The sequence below is a fragment of the Leptidea sinapis genome, chromosome 15 (genome assembly GCF_905404315.1).
Source record: "Leptidea sinapis chromosome 15, ilLepSina1.1, whole genome shotgun sequence".
Lineage (NCBI taxonomy): Eukaryota > Metazoa > Arthropoda > Insecta > Lepidoptera > Pieridae > Leptidea > Leptidea sinapis.
Window position 1 is genome coordinate 13,332,404 of NC_066279.1, and position 19,290 is coordinate 13,351,693.

Genomic DNA, 19,290 nt, shown 5'->3' on the forward strand with positions numbered 1-19,290 from the left:
ATAATGGCATAAAAAAGGCTACTTTTGGAGCAAATTTATTAATTTTCATAATGTAGATTATTTGGTCACTATCTCGAACTGTTATTTATATTTTTAAACTGTTTTTTTTTTTAATTGAACAAAGTAATGAAATAATGCGATCTCGGAAACGATTAAACCGTAATAAGTGTTTTTAGCATAAAATAATTGTACATATAATTTTATTGCTAATATAATGTTTAACTTATGAATTTATTATTAAGGAGTATTATTATACATAATATGTTTAAAGTTAGTAACATTTTTTGGATAAAATTGTTAATTGTACAAACGCTGACGAGTGTATACTATGACAGTCATTGAAATTTCCCATTTTCGTGGGATAATTATTGACTCAGTTTTTTTTTTATTATTGTATTCAAAAATCGTAAGTGAAAAGCTAATTTTTTTAGTTATTTGGAAAAACGGTGAATATGACTTTGGATCTTTTTTAGTCTTACATTATCAGAGGGCCAGAAAATAAAAAGTAATAATAAGCTGATAATAAGTGGCGATGAAATGTGATGACATATACATAAAATATGTGGTGAAACTCCGCTTTTTGTAATCAGTAAAGACGATAACACCTACAACTTCAGTACCGTGGTAGCTAGATTAACTACTAAGTTAGATTTATACAGTAAGTTAAATTCAAGTGATCCGAAATTAGGATTTAATGTTGTTTATTTATATTTTTGTAATATTTAACATTGCTAAAATTACTGTTGAATAAATAATTACTGCCACAAATGAGTTTTAATTTGATTGGTGTGAACGATGCTAAGAGATTTTGTGTAGGCGTTATATTTCTATTGAGGCTCCTTAATAATAATTGCAATAAACTATATAATATACCTCTCATGAAAAAAATAGAAACACCTCTGAAGTTTGATTTTGAATGGTTCACCGTAATGCTTACACTTTACTGCTTCACGGCAGAAACAGACGCCGTTGTGGTACCCGTAATCTAGCCGGTATCCGGTGCAAAGCAGCCTTACTTTATAAGAACAAATGCAATGAACAAGTTTTTTTTTTTTCGAGAGGAGTAAAATACATTTACGTATTGAAGACCCCGAAACGGGGCCCATATGTCGGACTCGGGTGTAAACACCCCCTACCGGCTAAAAACCTCCTCTGTGCTGATAGCCCTAAAGGCTTTTACATCGAAGCCGGGCGGGGGCCTTGGAGGCCGAAAATGTACCTCACAGGCGCGGGGCGTCTCGGAACCTCGGACCGCCTGCTCACTAGGCTGGATGGAGAGAAGATCACTAACGATCTAATATATCTGTTAGTCCAATGGACTCTAGGTTTGAAGAGATTTCGCACTCGCCGGCGAGTGCGGTGATATATGTATGTAAGTATGTGTGAGTGTATGTAAGTGTGTGACTATTTGTGTGTAGTGTTTTTGTAGGTGTGTGATTTGTGATGTGATGATTACAGGACGAGGACTATCTCGTCGGGCTTCTATCAAAGTGTGTGAATCGTATTATATTAGGTTGTGGCCGCTGGAAATCGTCAAAGTGACTAGTGGCAGCGGTTTGATGTACACGGCCGCGCCTACGTCTTCGAGGGCGGTGTGGTTGGTTTGGTGTCGGTGTTGGTGATGGTATTGGTGTCGCGTTCGCGATCGTAATATAGTCGTCCGGGTCGACTAGTACGTGTCGAGGTCGCCTCTGTTTGTTCAGACTGTGGTCTAGAGGAGTGTAAGCACATGCCTCCCTCACCAAGATATTAGGGTGCTCGGCCACCTTATCAAAGTCGGCAGCTCAAGATCGCGATGGAGATCTACGTTACGAACGAACCACGGCGCTCCGGTGGCCGTGCGCGTGAATCTATTCTGAACCACTTGCAAACGCCGCAAGTGGCTCGGCGGCGCGTGGGCAAACACGATGCTTGCGTAGGACATAATGGGACGTACGATGGTCTTGTACAATGTCACCTTGTGTCTGAGCGGTAGTTTGCTTCGCTTGCACACAAGTGGATACAGGCGGCTAAGGACAAACCGGGCTCTATTGCAAAGCGTGCTGATATGTTTTGCGAAGTTCATGTTACTGTTAAACGTAACACCTAAATATTTATAATGTTGGGCCCACGGAATAGGGGTCCCATATAATTTAACAATAGGTATAGGGGCCAAAGATTTTATTTTATTAGTATTACCAAAGAGTACCGCTGCACTCTTTGAGGAATCCCTCAAAGAGTGCAGCGAAGTCAATCGACTTCAATCCGCCATTTTCTGAACCTGTCTCCTAATTCATTAACGGCGGCCTGAAGCACTCTTATATGAGTCGCGAGGCGCCCCCGAGTGGCGCCATAATAAAGAGCCGTGTCGTCCGCATATTGAGCAATTTGCACTTTCTGAGGCTTCGGGAGGTCACTCGTGAAGAGTGAGAAGAGGGTCGGGGACAGAACTGAGCCCTGAGGCACTCCCGACTTGATGGGTCGGGGCGTGGATAACGTGCCTTCTACTCGATAGCGGAAACTTCGATCAGTAAGGTAGGCTCGTATATCATGTTCTGCTCCGCGATATAATATTTGAGGCGCGCGAGAATCAGACGTTCGTATAGTTTACCTAAAGAGTTAATTAAACTAATGGGTCTATAACTATTGGGACAAGTTTTACGTTTACCAGGCTTGGGAATACCGATAACAATGGATTCCTTCCATTGTTTGGGGAACGCGCAAAGTAATAGCAATATATTAAAAACGGTTACTACTAGGTTACTAGTTAGCTGATATCACAGTGATCGGCTGGTGATTCGCCATTCTGACTCGGATGGCGGACGCCTCAATGTTGGTGAGCGCTGGAGGGTCAATAGGAATACAGTGAAGGGACCTCCGCGCTGCGTGGCACGATCATTCCTAACTAGATTGTAATTTTCGATTCACGGATCGCGAACGTTCGGTTTCAGGAGCGTCTCCTGAATCAAGAAAAGGTCTAACTGATGTTCGATAACGAAATCCCTGACCAAGTCTAGTTGCGGTTTGAGTCCGTAAGCATTAAAGTACGCTATACAGAGCGTGTGAGGTTTAAGCCATCCGCTGTTAGCCATCGCGAATGTTATTTACGATACAGAAAGTAGGACAACGCTGTGAACATGTCGATGTTCTCACACATTAGTTCAAGAACGGCTTGAGCGTCGCTCTGAACTTCCCTGATGTTGCGGGCGAGGGCCTGCAGCTCCGCGATGTAGCAGCGCCGTTCTGACGTGGCGCGGGCACCGCAGGCCTAGGCCGCGGGGCCGGTGCCGCCGGGCAGGAGGCCAACGGTGGCCTGTAAGGCGCAGGGGCCGCGACAGGCGCAGGGGCCGCGACATGCGCAGTAGGCGTAACCGGGGCTACCTTGGTTGTAACAACAGTTGGTGGTGACCTGGACCACGCATTGAATTGCGGTGGTGGAGCGGGAATATATGTCCGTCACGTAGGGCCCTGAGGCGGGCGGCGTGTGCCTTGGGGCATCCGCGATAGCTCGCTGGATGCCCTTCAGTCCCACACAGAACGCAGGCTGGTGGCTTCGCACACTGGCTGGGGCGGGGGCATTCGGCAGTGCCGTGGCTTCCCAGGCACTTGACACACCGCGGGGTGTGTTCGCACTTTCGCGCTGAGTGCCCGTACATTTGACACCGGTGGCACTGACCGGGCCCTTTATTCTTATATGGCACCTCGGCACGTACGCCCTGTAAGGAGCATACGGCCTTAATGCCGAAAATGGTGGTGCCTTAATGCCCTCCTTGGTGAGGTCCAGAATGACGATCACCAGGTTCATTAGCCTCTTGGACACGTGTCCACGCATGCGATGTACCTCTTGCACAGGAAAGCCCTGTGCCTTGAGGTCTTCAAGGACGTCTGCTGTGTCCAGTTCCTTGGGCACATTTCGGAGGATTACCCTTAGTCGCTTCTCCTCCGGGAGATTGTAAGTGTGGAAGCCCACACTCAAATCTCGGAGGAGAGAGGTAAGGGCGCGGTGATCCGCTACCTCCCTAGTCTCCACCTTTTTTAATGATTGATACGCTCTCGCTGCGTAGGAGAGCGATTTCGGGATTTTATTTTAAATGGCCATCCAGCGGGCCCTGTCCCCTATAAAGATGGGCGGGGGACGTTTTGGGCCCACTGGCTTGGCAGCGGGAGTGGGAGAGGAAGCGGCAGCGGGCCGCTTTGCCGGTGGCGTCGGTGACGCCGGCGAAGAAGAAGGCGATACGTGTCCGCGCTTTTTCTTTTTAGGGTTGACGACTTCTAAGAAGCCGTCATCATCTCCACATTCCGCTGGTGCGGAGGTGGACGCGCGGTCTACGGAGGCGACCCGGGCGCTATCACGCGGCAGCCGCCCATGGACATCCGCAACACCAGGGATCAAGAGATGCGTTGCTGGCCTTTAAACTAAATTAATTGTACACTATGAGAAAAATTAGTTAAAAATTGGTAGCGTCCTTATAAGTTACTCACAGAATATAAATAATGACACATTGAAAGTTACCAAAGCAAACCAAGTGCTATAATAAACAAAAAGCCAACATCACGCGGTGTTCCCAAGCGGTCACCCATCTAAGTACTGACCGCGCCCGACGTTGCTTAACTTCGGTGATCGGACGAGAACCGGTGTATTCAACGTGGTATGGACGTTGGCGATGTAGCTTTCGATCAATATCTACATATTATAATAACACAATGGAAGTAAATCAAAGCAAAATAAGTGTTATAATAAACAAAAAGCCAACATCACGCGGTGTTCCCAAGCGGTCACCCATCTAAGTACTGACCGCGCCCGACGTTGCTTAACTTCGGTGATCGGACGAGAACCGGTGTATTCAACGTGGTATGGACGTTGGCGATGTTGCTTTCGAACAATATCTACATATTATAATAACACAATGGAAGTAAATCAAAGCAAAACAAGTGTTATAATAAACAAAAAGCCAACATCACGCGGTGTTCCCAAGCGGTCACCCATCTAAGTACTGACCGCGCCCGACGTTGCTTAACTTCGGTGATCGGACGAGAACCGGTGTATTCAACGTGGTATGGACGTTGGCGATGTAGCTTTCGAACAATATCTACATATTATAATAACACAATGGAAGCAAATCAAAGCAAAATAAGTGTTATAATAAACAAAAAGCCAACATCATGCGGTGTTCCCAAGCGGTCACCCATCTAAGTACTGACCGCGCCCGACGTTGCTTAACTTCGGTGATCGGACGAGAACCGGTGTATTCAACGTGGTATGGACGTTGGCGATGTTGCTTTCGAACAATATCTACATATTATAATAACACAATGGAAGTAAATCAAAGCAAAATAAGTGTTATAATAAACAAAAAGCCAACATCACGCGGTGTTCCCAAGCGGTCACCCATCTAAGTACTGACCGCGCCCGACGTTGCTTAACTTCGGTGATCGGACGAGAACCGGTGTATTCAACGTGGTATGGACGTTGGCGATGTAGCTTTCGAACAATATCTACATATTATAATAACACAATGGAAGTAAATCAAAGCAAAATAAGTGTTATAATAAACAAAAAGCCAACATCACGCGGTGTTCCCAAGCGGTCACCCATCTAAGTACTATAGTAAAACCAAATTTATTGATAATAAGGCATGAAGTTATTGAGAGTAAATCAAATTAATCTGTTTATATTTGTTTCAGGGTGGTCGTGATTCCTGCCAGGGTGATTCAGGGGGTCCTTTGACGCTGAAGTTTGAGGGGCGAAGCACCCTGATAGGTCTCGTATCTTGGGGCATCGGTTGTGGACGAGAACATTTGCCTGGCGTGTATACAAACATACAAAAAGTCGTTCCCTGGATCGACAAACTGATTAATACGTAACATTATATAATATAATTTATTAAACAAACGAAAGTGAACTAATGTAAATATTGATATTTAAATTTCTGTTGATGCATTTCGAATTTTGTGACTGTGATATTTTCACTGATCATTCTTTGGAAATAGATTAAAAATTAACTCATTTGTGTGTACAGTCATCTGCAATTTGGAATCTATATATATACTAATAAATGGAGAGACGGTTTTTCCTGTGGTTATACTGCGAAGACTTCTGAAACGATCGGAATAATACTTGTACCATAGCGTGTTTCGAAGATATTTAGAGGTATATAATTTATCCGGAACATATAATTTTTTAACTTATAAATGGGTGAATCAACTATTTTACCCACACTTTGCTGTCCCGACCATTTCTTATTAAAATACGCTAATTAATTGTATTTACATACATAATGAGTATAGCTATAGTATCCTAGATTATTCGGCACAATGGGAACATAGTTATGCTCTCGAAAATATATAATTTCCATGAAAATTTATGGTAACTCAGTACACAAAAAAACTGGCACCATACAAAATATTGCTGTCTTAAGACCACATTCACATATGAACTTGCATTCTAAATGAACTTATACTTCTGGCCTTCGGTTAATTTTAATTATACAAAAAGACAATAAGTAATAGTTTATTGTGTGTATAACAAAAAAGAGATGGACCAAATTACTTATTTATAAAAAAAATCTCTAAACCGTGTCCCTTACTAGAATAATTTTACCTTCGTATGCTGAGTTACACTTGTAAATTTTACCCGGAAACACTTAGATGGCGCAATTTGCCGTAGGTAAGTTCATATGTGTTTGCTTTTACCCGCATGGCGCGGCGGTGTCCTTTGATAGCGCCGTCAAGTCCCTAGACCGCGGAGAACGTTAGCAGGGTGTGCGTATCTTTTTGTGTCGTCTGCTGAGTGACCGCGAATTCTCGATATAAGTTTATTATTTGTTTAATATAATCAGATGTTCATTATTTGTTATTTATAATTATGTTTATAAGTGCTGTTTAGATATTTTTAAATGAAGTTAAAAAGTATATAACTTTATTAAATAGGACAGAAAATTTGTAAAAATTAGAACTCTTTATTTTGAAAATTCTAGTTTATGATAAAATTATACGAAGTTGTTTATATACAATATCTACTTTTATTGTTAGAAACAAAGATTTATATAATAGTATATTATACAATAGTACCTACATTTCAACACAATAAAGTGATGAAAGGAAATCAATGAAAAATAGAAGGATATATAAGCAGGGTAATTTTTATTGCGTTTTTATTTACTTATTTACATAAAACGAAAGTATTAAACGATTGTTTTAAATTTAATTATTGTATGAATAGTATTTAAACTGTATAAAAAATAACATACAAATAATTTGTACGGAAAACGTTTCGTTAAAACCAACCATGCAAGGACGTCATATGCAAGAGAATAATTAAAGAACGAGTGCGGAAACGAATAATTTTCCGCACATTACACAAAAGGCTTCTTTTGGAGCAAATTTATTAATTTTCATAATGTAGATTATTTGGTCACTATCTCGAACTGTTATTTATATTTTTAAACTGTTTTTTTTTTATTGAAAAAAGTAATGAAATAATGCGATCTCGGAAACGATTAAACCGTAATAAGTGTTTTTAGCATAAAATAATTGTAAATATAATTTTATTGCTAATATTATGTTTAACTTATGAATTTATTATTAAGGAGTATTATTATCTATACTAATATTATAAAGCTGCTGTGTCTGTTTGTTTGTTTGTTTGTTTGTTTGAACGCGCTAATCTCTGGTACTACTGGCCCGATTGGAATGATTCTTTCAGTGTTGGGTAGTCCATTTATCGAGGAAGGCTAGGCTATGTTTTTTTTTTCAAAATTAGGGATCCGTAATAAAATTGCTATTTTGTAACACAAGGTGTAAAATCGAAAACCTATTTTTGCGTGCGCTGCAAAAACTATTGACAATAGAACAAAATGATGTACAGGCTATAATAAAGGCAATATATTATTACTTATAAAACTATCGCGTGAATTATACTTTATATGGCAAAACAACATTTGCCGGGTCAGCTAGTACATAATATGTTTAAAGTTAGTAACATTTTTTGGATAAAATTGTTAATTGTACAAACGCTGACGAGTGTATACTATGACAGTCATTCAAATTTTCCATTTTCGTGGGATGATTATTGACTCAGTTTTTTTTTATTATTGTATTCAAAAATCGTAAGTGAAAAGCTAATTTTTTTAGTTATTTAGAAAAAAGGTGAATATGACTTTGGATCTTTTTTTAGTCTTACATTATCAGAGGGCCAGAAAATAAAAAGTAATAATAAGTTGATAATAAGTGGCGATGAAATGTGATGACATATAGATAAAATATGTGGTGAAACTCCGCTTTTTGTAATCAGTAAAGACGATAACACCTACAACTTCAGTACCGTGGTAGCTAGATTAACTACTAAGTTAGATTTATACAGTAAGTTAAATTCAAGTGATCCGAAATTAGGATTTAATGTTGTTTATTTATATTTTTGTAATATTTAACATTGCTAAAATTACTGTTGAATAAATAATTACTGCCACAAATGAGTTTTAATTTGATTGGTGTGAACGATGCTAAGAGATTTTGTGTAGGCGTTATATTTCTATTGAGGCTCCTTAATATTAATTGCAATAAACTATATAATATACCTCTCATGAAAAAAATAGAAACACCTCTGAAGTTTGATTTTGAATGGTTCACCGTAATGCTTACACTTTACTGCTTCACGGCAGAAACAGACGCCGTTGTGTTACCCATAATCTAGCCGGCATCCGGTGCAAAGCAACCTCCCACTCCCAATTTATAAGAACAAATGCAATGAACAACCTATCGATTACGAGTATATTGGCCAAGGGATCCATTATATTTTTTTATATGAGAGAGGGCAAACCCACTCGCTGGAAAGTGTTGAGGCAGCCGCTCATGGACATCCGCAACATCAGGGATCAAGAGATGCGTTGCTGGCCTTTAAACTAAATTAATTGTACACGATGAGAAAAATAAGTAAAAAATTGGTGGCCTCCTTATAAGTAACTCACAGAATATAAATAATGACACATTGCAAGTTACCAAAGTAAAATAAGTCTAACAATAAACAAAAAGCCAACATCACGCGGTGTTCCCAAGCGGTCACCCATCTAAGTACTGACCGCGCCCGACGTTGCTTAACTTCGGTGACCGGTGTATTCAACGTGGTATGGACGTTGGCGATGGAACCTTCGAACATTATCAACAAATAAAAACACGTTGTTAGTAAACTAAAGCAAAATAATTGTTAAAATGAACAAAAAGCCAAACATCACGCGGTGTTCCCAAGCGGTCACCCATCTAAGTACTGACCGCGCCCGACGTTGCTTAACTTATAAAAATTTATAATAATATATAACTTTATTAAATAGGACAGAAAATTTGTAACAATTAGAACTCTTTATTTTGAAAATTCTGGTTTATGATAAAATTATACGAATTTTTTTATATACAATATCTACTTATATTGTTAGAAGAAAAGATTTATATATTTTATATAATAGTATATTATACAATAATACCTAAATTTCAACACAATAACGTGATGAAAGGAAATCAATGAAAAATAGAAGGATTTCTTTTACTTATTTAAATAAAACGAAATTATTAAACGATTGTTTTGAATAGTATTTAAACTGTATAAAAAATAACACACAAATAATTTGTACGGAAAACTTTTCGTTAAAACCAATTATGCAAGGAGGTCATATGCAAGAGAATAATAAAAGCACTAGTGCTGAAACGAATAATTTTCCGCACATTCAACAAAAGCCTACTTTAGGAACAAATTTAATATTTTTTCTTAATGTAAATAATTATTTTGTCACTGTCACTAACTTTCATTTATATTTTTAAACTGTATTTTTTTAATTGGACAAAGCAATGAAATAATGCGATTTTGGAAATTTGTTTTCATCTTAAGATAATTGTACATATATTTTATTGCTAAAATGTTTAACTTATGAAATTATTATCAAGGGGTATTACACAAAATATATTTAAAGTTAGTAACATTTTATGAATATAATTGTTAATTGTACAAACGCTGATGAGTGTATCTGTATACTACGACATACATTGAAATTTCCCATTTTCGTGGGATAATGTTTAACTCAGTTTTTGTTTATTATTGTATTCAAAAATCGTAAGTGAGTGTTTTTAGTAATTTTAGAATCAAGGTTAATATGATTTTGGATCTTGTTTTAGTAGTGCTTTTACGTTATCAGAGCCAGAAAATGATAAAATTATAATAAGTTTATATCATTGGCGAATAAATCTGGTGAAATACATACAAAAATATATGGTGAAACACCTCTTTATGTAATCAGTAAATACGATAGCACCTACAACTTCAGTACCGTGGTAGCTAGATTAACTACTAAGTTAGATTTATACAGTAAGTTAAATTCAAGTGATCCGAAATTAGGATTTAATGTTGTTAATTTATATTTTTGTAATATTTAAGATTGCTACAATTACTGTTGAATAAATAATTACTGCCTCGAATGAGATTTAATTTGATTGATGTGAATGATGCTAAGAGAATTTGTGTAGGCGTTATAATTCTATTGAGGCTAATAATAATAATTGTAATAAACTAAATTATAATACACTACTCATGAATAAAATAGAAACACTTTGAAGTTTGGTTTAGATTTATTTTTCTATCAATCAAAAATTGCCACTTAATTGCGATAAGCATACGTTTAACAAATATTTTTTTTTTGTATCGTGATTAAAGAATACGTAAAATGTAACAAAAGACGTATAAAAAACAAATTACCAAAGTTTAATTAAATCAGTTATTCCTCCCTGGGCTCTAATGTCTGGTCCATTGTTCCTGGTGCCTTATAGAATGGATGGATCACAATCCTGTCACAGTGTACAGTACTAACTAACATAAAAGCCGACGCTGCAATCCGCAAGCCGTACTCCACAGCACATAGGGTTGTCCCATGTTATTTTTTTTAATAATTAACTTAAAAGAAATATTATTACCTATTTAGTCAATTATTGATGTTCCTTACAGCAAATAATTCAATATTGCAATTCGCAGAGACAAATTCAAATATAGTTTTACAATATTTTATAATATTTCAAATTTAAATCAGTGACAACACATACTTAAAATGTCGAAATATTTTTTGAAGTTTTATAATGTTTTTTGTTTTTATGAAAATAGGGACGAGACGAGCAGGACGTTCCGCTGATAGTAATTGATACGCCCTGCCCATAACAATGCAGCGCCGCTCAAGATTATTGAAAATTCCAAGAATTCAGAGCGGCACTACAATTGCGCTCGTCATCTTGAGACATAAGATGTCATGTCTCATTTGCCCAGTAATTTCACTAGCTACTGCACCCTTCAGACCGTAACACAGTAATGCTTACACTTTACTGCTTCACGGCAGAAACAGACGCCGTTGTGTTACCCATAATCTAGCCGGCATCCGGTGCAAAGCAACCTCCCACTCCCAATTTATAAGAACAAATGCAATGAACAACCTATCGATTACGAGTATATTGGCCAAGGGATCCATTATATTTTTTTATATGAGAGAGGGCGAACCCACTCGCTGGAAAGTGTTGAGGCAGCCGCTCATGGACATCCGCAACATCAGGGATCAAGAGATGCGTTGCTGGCCTTTAAACTAAATTAATTGTACACGATGAGAAAAATAAGTAAAAAATTGGTGGCCTCCTTATAAGTAACTCACAGAATATAAATAATGACACATTGCAAGTTACCAAAGTAAAATAAGTCTAACAATAAACAAAAAGCCAACATCACGCGGTGTTCCCAAGCGGTCACCCATCTAAGTACTGACCGCGCCCGACGTTGCTTAACTTCGGTGACCGGTGTATTCAACGTGGTATGGACGTTGGCGATGTTGCTTTCGAACAATATCTACATATTATAATAACACAATGGAAGTAAATCAAAGCAAAATAAGTGTTATAATAAACAAAAGGCCAACATCACGCGGTGTTCCCAAGCGGTCACCCATCTAAGTACTGACCGCGCCCGACGTTGCTTATCTTCGGTGATCGGACGAGAACCGGTGTATTCAACGTGGTATGGACGTTGGCGATGTTGCTTTCGAACAATATCTACATATTATAATAACACAATGGAAGTAAATCAAAGCAAAATAAGTGTTATAATAAACAAAAAGCCAACATCACGCGGTGTTCCCAAGCGGTCACCCATCTAAGTACTGACCGCGCCCGACGTTGCTTAACTTCGGTGATCGGACGAGAACCGGTGTATTCAACGTGGTATGGACGTTGGCGATGTAGCTTTCGAACAATATCTACATATTATAATAACACAATGGAAGTAAATCAAAGCAAAATAAGTGTTATAATAAACAAAAAGCCAACATCACGCGGTGTTCCCAAGCGGTCACCCATCTAAGTACTGACCGCGCCCGACGTTGCTTAACTTCGGTGATCGGACGAGAACCGGTGTATTCAACGTGGTATGGACGTTGGCGATGTAGCTTTCGAACAATATCTACATATTATAATAACACAATGGAAGTAAATCAAAGCAAAATAAGTGTTATAATAAACAAAAAGCCAACATCACGCGGTGTTCCCAAGCGGTCACCCATCTAAGTACTGACCGCGCCCGACGTTGCTTAACTTCGGTGATCGGACGAGAACCGGTGTATTCAACGTGGTATGGACATTGGCGATGTAGCTTTCGAACAATATCTACATATTATAATAACACAATGGAAGTAAATCAAAGCAAAATAAGTGTTATAATAAACAAAAAGCAAACATCACGCGGTGTTCGCAAGCGGTCACCCATCTAAGTACTGATCGCGCCCGACGTTGCTTAACTTCGGTGATCGGACGAGAACCGGTGTATTCAACGTGGTATGGACGTTGGCGATGTAGCTTTCGAACAATATCTACATATTATAATAACACAATGGAAGTAAATCAAAGCAAAATAAGTGTTATAATAAACAAAAAGCCAACATCACGCGGTGTTCCCAAGCGGTCACCCATCTAAGTACTGACCGCGCCCGACGTTGCTTAACTTCGGTGATCGGACGAGAACCGGTGTATTCAACGTGGTATGGACGTTGGCGATGTAGCTTTCGAACAATATCTACATATTATAATAACACAATGGAAGTAAATCAAAGCAAAATAAGTGTTATAATAAACAAGAAGCCAACATCACGCGGTGTTCCCAAGCGGTCACCCATCTAAGTACTGACCGCGCCCGACGTTGCTTAACTTCGGTGATCGGACGAGAACCGGTGTATTCAACGTGGTATGGACGTTGGCGATGTAGCTTTCGAACAATATCTACATATTATAATAACACAATGGAAGTAAATCAAAGCAAAATAAGTGTTATAATAAACAAAAAGCCAACATCACGCGGTGTTCCCAAGCGGTCACCCATCTAAGTACTGACCGCGCCCGACGTTGCTTAACTTCAGTGATCGGACGCGAACCGGTGTATTCAACGTGGTATGGACGTTGGCGATGTTGCTTTCGAACAATATCTACATATTATAATAACACAATGGAAGTAAATCAAAGCAAACCAAGTGTTATAATAAACAAAAAGCCAACATCACGCGGTGTTCCCAAGCGGTCACCCATCTAAGTACTGACCGCGCCCGACGTTGCTTAACTTCGGTGATCGGACGAGAACCGGTGTATTCAACGTGGTATGGACGTTGGCGATGTTGCATTCGAACAATATCTACATATTATAATAACACAATGGAAGTAAATCAAAGCATAATAAGTGTTATAATAAACAAAAAGCCAACATCACGCGGTGTTCCCAAGCGGTCACCCATCTAAGTACTGACCGCGCCCGACGTTGCTTAACTTCGGTGATCGGACGAGAACCGGTGTATTCAACGTGGTATGGACGTTGGCGATGTTGCTTTCGAACAATATCTACATATTATAATAACACAATGGAAGTAAATCAAAGCAAACCAAGTGTTAAAATAAACAAAAAGCCAACATCACGCGGTGTTCCCAAGCGGTCACCCATCTAAGTACTGACCGCGCCCGACGTTGCTTAACTTCGGTGATCGGACGAGAACCGGTGTATTCAACGTGGTATGGACGTTGGCGATGTTGCTTTCGAACAATATCTACATATTATAATAACACAATGGAAGTAAATCAAAGCAAAATAAGTGTTATAATAAACAAAAAGCCAACATCACGCGGTGTTCCCAAGCGGTCACCCATCTAAGTACTGACCGCGCCCGACGTTGCTTAACTTCGGTGATCGGACGAGAACCGGTGTATTCAACGTGGTATGGACGTTGGCGATGTTGCTTTCGAACAATATCTACATATTATAATAACACAATGGAAGTAAATCAAAGCAAAATAAGTGTTATAATAAACAAAAAGCCAACATCACGCGGTGTTCCCAAGCGGTCACCCATCTAAGTACTGACCGCGCCCGACGTTGCTTAACTTCGGTGATCGGACGAGAACCGGTGTATTCAACGTGGTATGGACGTTGGCGATGTAGCTTTCGATCAATATCTACATATTATAATAACACAATGGAAGTAAATCAAAGCCAAATAAGTGTTATAATAAACAAAAAGCCAACATCACGCGGTGTTCCCAAGCGGTCACCCATCTAAGTACTATAGTAAAACCAAATTTATTGATAATAAGGCATGAAGTTATTGAGAGTAAATCAAATTAATCTGTTTATATTTGTTTCAGGGTGGTCGTGATTCCTGCCAGGGTGATTCAGGGGGTCCTTTGACGCTGAAGTTTGAGGGGCGAAGCACCCTGATAGGTCTCGTATCTTGGGGCATCGGTTGTGGACGAGAACATTTGCCTGGCGTGTATACAAACATACAAAAAGTCGTTCCCTGGATCGACAAACTGATTAATACGTAACATTATATAATATAATTTATTAAACAAACGAAAGTGAACTAATGTAAATATTGATATTTAAATTTCTGTTGATGCATTTCGAATTTTGTGACTGTGATATTTTCACTGATCATTCTTTGGAAATAGATTAAAAATTAACTCATTTGTGTGTACAGTCATCTGCAATTTGGAATCTATATATATACTAATAAATGGAGAGACGGTTTTTCCTGTGGTTATACTGCGAAGACTTCTGAAACGATCGGAATAATACTTGTACCATAGCGTGTTTCGAAGATATTTAGAGGTATATAATTTATCCGGAACATATAATTTTTTAACTTATAAATGGGTGAATCAACTATTTTACCCACACTTTGCTGTCCCGACCATTTCTTATTAAAATACGCTAATTAATTGTATTTACATACATAATGAGTATAGCTATAGTATCCTAGATTATTCGGCACAATGGGAACATAGTTATGCTCTCGAAAATATATAATTTCCATGAAAATTTATGGTAACTCAGTACACAAAAAAACTGGCACCATACAAAATATTGCTGTCTTAAGACCACATTCACATATGAACTTGCATTCTAAATGAACTTATACTTCTGGCCTTCGGTTAATTTTAATTATACAAAAAGACAATAAGTAATAGTTTATTGTGTGTATAACAAAAAAGAGATGGACCAAATTACTTATTTATAAAAAAAATCTCTAAACCGTGTCCCTTACTAGAATAATTTTACCTTCGTATGCTGAGTTACACTTGTAAATTTTACCCGGAAACACTTAGATGGCGCAATTTGCCGTAGGTAAGTTCATATGTGTTTGCTTTTACCCGCATGGCGCGGCGGTGTCCTTTGATAGCGCCGTCAAGTCCCTAGACCGCGGAGAACGTTAGCAGGGTGTGCGTATCTTTTTGTGTCGTCTGCTGAGTGACCGCGAATTCTCGATATAAGTTTATTATTTGTTTAATATAATCAGATGTTCATTATTTGTTATTTATAATTATGTTTATAAGTGCTGTTTAGATATTTTTAAATGAAGTTAAAAAGTATATAACTTTATTAAATAGGACAGAAAATTTGTAAAAATTAGAACTCTTTATTTTGAAAATTCTAGTTTATGATAAAATTATACGAAGTTGTTTATATACAATATCTACTTTTATTGTTAGAAACAAAGATTTATATAATAGTATATTATACAATAGTACCTACATTTCAACACAATAAAGTGATGAAAGGAAATCAATGAAAAATAGAAGGATATATAAGCAGGGTAATTTTTATTGCGTTTTTATTTACTTATTTACATAAAACGAAAGTATTAAACGATTGTTTTAAATTTAATTATTGTATGAATAGTATTTAAACTGTATAAAAAATAACATACAAATAATTTGTACGGAAAACGTTTCGTTAAAACCAACCATGCAAGGACGTCATATGCAAGAGAATAATTAAAGAACGAGTGCGGAAACGAATAATTTTCCGCACATTACACAAAAGGCTACTTTTGGAGCAAATTTATTAATTTTCATAATGTAGATTATTTGGTCACTATCTCGAACTGTTATTTATATTTTTAAACTGTTTTTTTTTTATTGAAAAAAGTAATGAAATAATGCGATCTCTGAAACGATTAAACCGTAATAAGTGTTTTTAGCATAAAATAATTGTAAATATAATTTTATTGCTAATATTATGTTTAACTTATGAATTTATTATTAAGGAGTATTATTATCTATACTAATATTATAAAGCTGCTGTGTCTGTTTGTTTGTTTGTTTGAACGCGCTAATCTCTGGTACTACTGGCCCGATTGGAATGATTCTTTCAGTGTTGGGTAGTCCATTTATCGAGGAAGGCTAGGCTATGTTTTTTTTTTCAAAATTAGGGATCCGTAATAAAATTGCTATTTTGTAACACAAGGTGTAAAATCGAAAACCTATTTTTGCGTGCGCTGCAAAAACTATTGACAATAGAACAAAATGATGTACAGGCTATAATAAAGGCAATATATTATTACTTATAAAACTATCGCGTGAATTATACTTTATATGGCAAAACAACATTTGCCGGGTCAGCTAGTACATAATATGTTTAAAGTTAGTAACATTTTTTGGATAAAATTGTTAATTGTACAAACGCTGACGAGTGTATACTATGACAGTCATTCAAATTTTCCATTTTCGTGGGATGATTATTGACTCAGTTTTTTTTTATTATTGTATTCAAAAATCGTAAGTGAAAAGCTAATTTTTTTAGTTATTTAGAAATAAGGTGAATATGACTTTGGATCTTTTTTTAGTCTTACATTATCAGAGGGCCAGAAAATAAAAAGTAATAATAAGTTGATAATAAGTGGCGATGAAATGTGATGACATATAGATAAAATATGTGGTGAAACTCCGCTTTTTGTAATCAGTAAAGACGATAACACCTACAACTTCAGTACCGTGGTAGCTAGATTAACTACTAAGTTAGATTTATACAGTAAGTTAAATTCAAGTGATCCGAAATTAGGATTTAATGTTGTTTATTTATATTTTTGTAATATTTAACATTGCTAAAATTACTGTTGAATAAATAATTACTGCCACAAATGAGTTTTAATTTGATTGGTGTGAACGATGCTAAGAGATTTTGTGTAGGCGTTATATTTCTATTGAGGCTCCTTAATAATAATTGCAATAAACTATATAATATACCTCTCATGAAAAAAATAGAAACACCTCTGAAGTTTGATTTTGAATGGTTCACCGTAATGCTTACACTTTACTGCTTCACGGCAGAAACAGACGCCGTTGTGTTACCCATAATCTAGCCGGCATCCGGTGCAAAGCAACCTCCCACTCCCAATTTATAAGAACAAATGCAATGAACAACCTATCGATTACGAGTATATTGGCCAAGGGATCCATTATATTTTTTTATATGAGAGAGGGCAAACCCACTCGCTGGAAAGTGTTGAGGCAGCCGCTCATGGACATCCGCAACATCAGGGATCAAGAGATGCGTTGCTGGCCTTTAAACTAAATTAATTGTACACGATGAGAAAAATAAGTAAAAAATTGGTGGCCTCCTTATAAGTAACTCACAGAATATAAATAATGACACATTGCAAGTTACCAAAGTAAAATAAGTCTAACAATAAACAAAAAGCCAACATCACGCGGTGTTCCCAAGCGGTCACCCATCTAAGTACTGACCGCGCCCGACGTTGCTTAACTTCGGTGACCGGTGTATTCAACGTGGTATGGACGTTGGCGATGGAACCTTCGAACATTATCAACAAATAAAAACACGTTGTTAGTAAACTAAAGCAAAATAATTGTTAAAATGAACAAAAAGCCAAACATCACGCGGTGTTCCCAAGCGGTCACCCATCTAAGTACTGACCGCGCCCGACGTTGCTTAACTTATAAAAATTTATAATAATATATAACTTTATTAAATAGGACAGAAAATTTGTAACAATTAGAACTCTTTATTTTGAAAATTCTGGTTTATGATAAAATTATACGAATTTTTTTATATACAATATCTACTTATATTGTTAGAAGAAAAGATTTATATATTTTATATAATAGTATATTATACAATAATACCTAAATTTCAACACAATAACGTGATGAAAGGAAATCAATGAAAAATAGAAGGATTTCTTTTACTTATTTAAATAAAACGAAATTATTAAACGATTGTTTTGAATAGTATTTAAACTGTATAAAAAATAACACACAAATAATTTGTACGGAAAACTTTTCGTTAAAACCAATTATGCAAGGAGGTCATATGCAAGAGAATAATAAAAGCACTAGTGCTGAAACGAATAATTTTCCGCACATTCAACAAAAGCCTACTTTAGGAACAAATTTAATATTTTTTCTTAATGTAAATAATTATTTTGTCACTGTCACTAACTTTCATTTATATTTTTAAACTGTATTTTTTTAATTGGACAAAGCAATGAAATAATGCGATTTTGGAAATTTGTTTTCATCTTAAGATAATTGTACATATATTTTATTGCTAAAATGTTTAACTTATGAAATTATTATCAAGGGGTATTACACAAAATATATTTAAAGTTAGTAACATTTTATGAATATAATTGTTAATTGTACAAACGCTGATGAGTGTATCTGTATACTACGACATACATTGAAATTTCCCATTTTCGTGGGATAATGTTTAACTCAGTTTTTGTTTATTATTGTATTCAAAAATCGTAAGTGAGTGTTTTTAGTAATTTTAGAATCAAGGTTAATATGATTTTGGATCTTGTTTTAGTAGTGCTTTTACGTTATCAGAGCCAGAAAATGATAAAATTATAATAAGTTTATATCATTGGCGAATAAATCTGGTGAAATACATACAAAAATATATGGTGAAACACCTCTTTATGTAATCAGTAAATACGATAGCACCTACAACTTCAGTAC

At 36.9% G+C, this 19,290-nt stretch overlaps 1 protein-coding gene, 1 long non-coding RNA gene, 18 other non-coding genes and 3 pseudogenes across 21 annotated transcripts in view; 1 reads left to right on the forward strand and 22 right to left on the reverse strand.

The window, feature by feature from the left end:
* LOC126968314 (uncharacterized) overlaps positions 1 to 19,290 on the reverse strand; it is a 512,088-nt gene that overhangs the window by 68,364 nt on the left and 424,434 nt on the right. The window lies entirely within an intron of this gene.
* LOC126968364 (uncharacterized) lies at positions 19 to 8,450 on the forward strand. Its single transcript, XR_007730190.1, has 2 exons — positions 19 to 446; positions 8,128 to 8,450. It is a non-coding gene; the product is annotated as an uncharacterized LOC126968364 (long non-coding RNA).
* On the reverse strand, positions 4,524 to 4,642 carry LOC126968559 (5S ribosomal RNA). The gene has a single exon (XR_007730254.1). It is a non-coding gene; the product is annotated as a 5S ribosomal RNA (ribosomal RNA).
* LOC126968520 (5S ribosomal RNA) lies at positions 4,727 to 4,845 on the reverse strand. The gene has a single exon (XR_007730225.1). It is a non-coding gene; the product is annotated as a 5S ribosomal RNA (ribosomal RNA).
* LOC126968521 (5S ribosomal RNA) lies at positions 4,930 to 5,048 on the reverse strand. Its single transcript, XR_007730226.1, has one exon. It is a non-coding gene; the product is annotated as a 5S ribosomal RNA (ribosomal RNA).
* LOC126968543 (5S ribosomal RNA) lies at positions 5,133 to 5,251 on the reverse strand. Its single transcript, XR_007730248.1, has one exon. It is a non-coding gene; the product is annotated as a 5S ribosomal RNA (ribosomal RNA).
* LOC126968522 (5S ribosomal RNA) lies at positions 5,336 to 5,454 on the reverse strand. Its single transcript, XR_007730227.1, has one exon. It is a non-coding gene; the product is annotated as a 5S ribosomal RNA (ribosomal RNA).
* Positions 9,008 to 9,115, reverse strand: LOC126968549 (5S ribosomal RNA; annotated as a pseudogene).
* LOC126968550 (5S ribosomal RNA) lies at positions 11,714 to 11,821 on the reverse strand (annotated as a pseudogene).
* LOC126968540 (5S ribosomal RNA) lies at positions 11,906 to 12,024 on the reverse strand. The gene has a single exon (XR_007730245.1). It is a non-coding gene; the product is annotated as a 5S ribosomal RNA (ribosomal RNA).
* On the reverse strand, positions 12,109 to 12,227 carry LOC126968523 (5S ribosomal RNA). The gene has a single exon (XR_007730228.1). It is a non-coding gene; the product is annotated as a 5S ribosomal RNA (ribosomal RNA).
* LOC126968524 (5S ribosomal RNA) lies at positions 12,312 to 12,430 on the reverse strand. Its single transcript, XR_007730229.1, has one exon. It is a non-coding gene; the product is annotated as a 5S ribosomal RNA (ribosomal RNA).
* Positions 12,515 to 12,633, reverse strand: LOC126968539 (5S ribosomal RNA). The gene has a single exon (XR_007730244.1). It is a non-coding gene; the product is annotated as a 5S ribosomal RNA (ribosomal RNA).
* Positions 12,718 to 12,836, reverse strand: LOC126968545 (5S ribosomal RNA). Its single transcript, XR_007730249.1, has one exon. It is a non-coding gene; the product is annotated as a 5S ribosomal RNA (ribosomal RNA).
* On the reverse strand, positions 12,921 to 13,039 carry LOC126968525 (5S ribosomal RNA). Its single transcript, XR_007730230.1, has one exon. It is a non-coding gene; the product is annotated as a 5S ribosomal RNA (ribosomal RNA).
* LOC126968526 (5S ribosomal RNA) lies at positions 13,124 to 13,242 on the reverse strand. The gene has a single exon (XR_007730231.1). It is a non-coding gene; the product is annotated as a 5S ribosomal RNA (ribosomal RNA).
* On the reverse strand, positions 13,327 to 13,445 carry LOC126968542 (5S ribosomal RNA). Its single transcript, XR_007730247.1, has one exon. It is a non-coding gene; the product is annotated as a 5S ribosomal RNA (ribosomal RNA).
* LOC126968527 (5S ribosomal RNA) lies at positions 13,530 to 13,648 on the reverse strand. The gene has a single exon (XR_007730232.1). It is a non-coding gene; the product is annotated as a 5S ribosomal RNA (ribosomal RNA).
* LOC126968528 (5S ribosomal RNA) lies at positions 13,733 to 13,851 on the reverse strand. The gene has a single exon (XR_007730233.1). It is a non-coding gene; the product is annotated as a 5S ribosomal RNA (ribosomal RNA).
* On the reverse strand, positions 13,936 to 14,054 carry LOC126968529 (5S ribosomal RNA). The gene has a single exon (XR_007730234.1). It is a non-coding gene; the product is annotated as a 5S ribosomal RNA (ribosomal RNA).
* On the reverse strand, positions 14,139 to 14,257 carry LOC126968531 (5S ribosomal RNA). The gene has a single exon (XR_007730236.1). It is a non-coding gene; the product is annotated as a 5S ribosomal RNA (ribosomal RNA).
* On the reverse strand, positions 14,342 to 14,460 carry LOC126968532 (5S ribosomal RNA). Its single transcript, XR_007730237.1, has one exon. It is a non-coding gene; the product is annotated as a 5S ribosomal RNA (ribosomal RNA).
* LOC126968551 (5S ribosomal RNA) lies at positions 18,006 to 18,113 on the reverse strand (annotated as a pseudogene).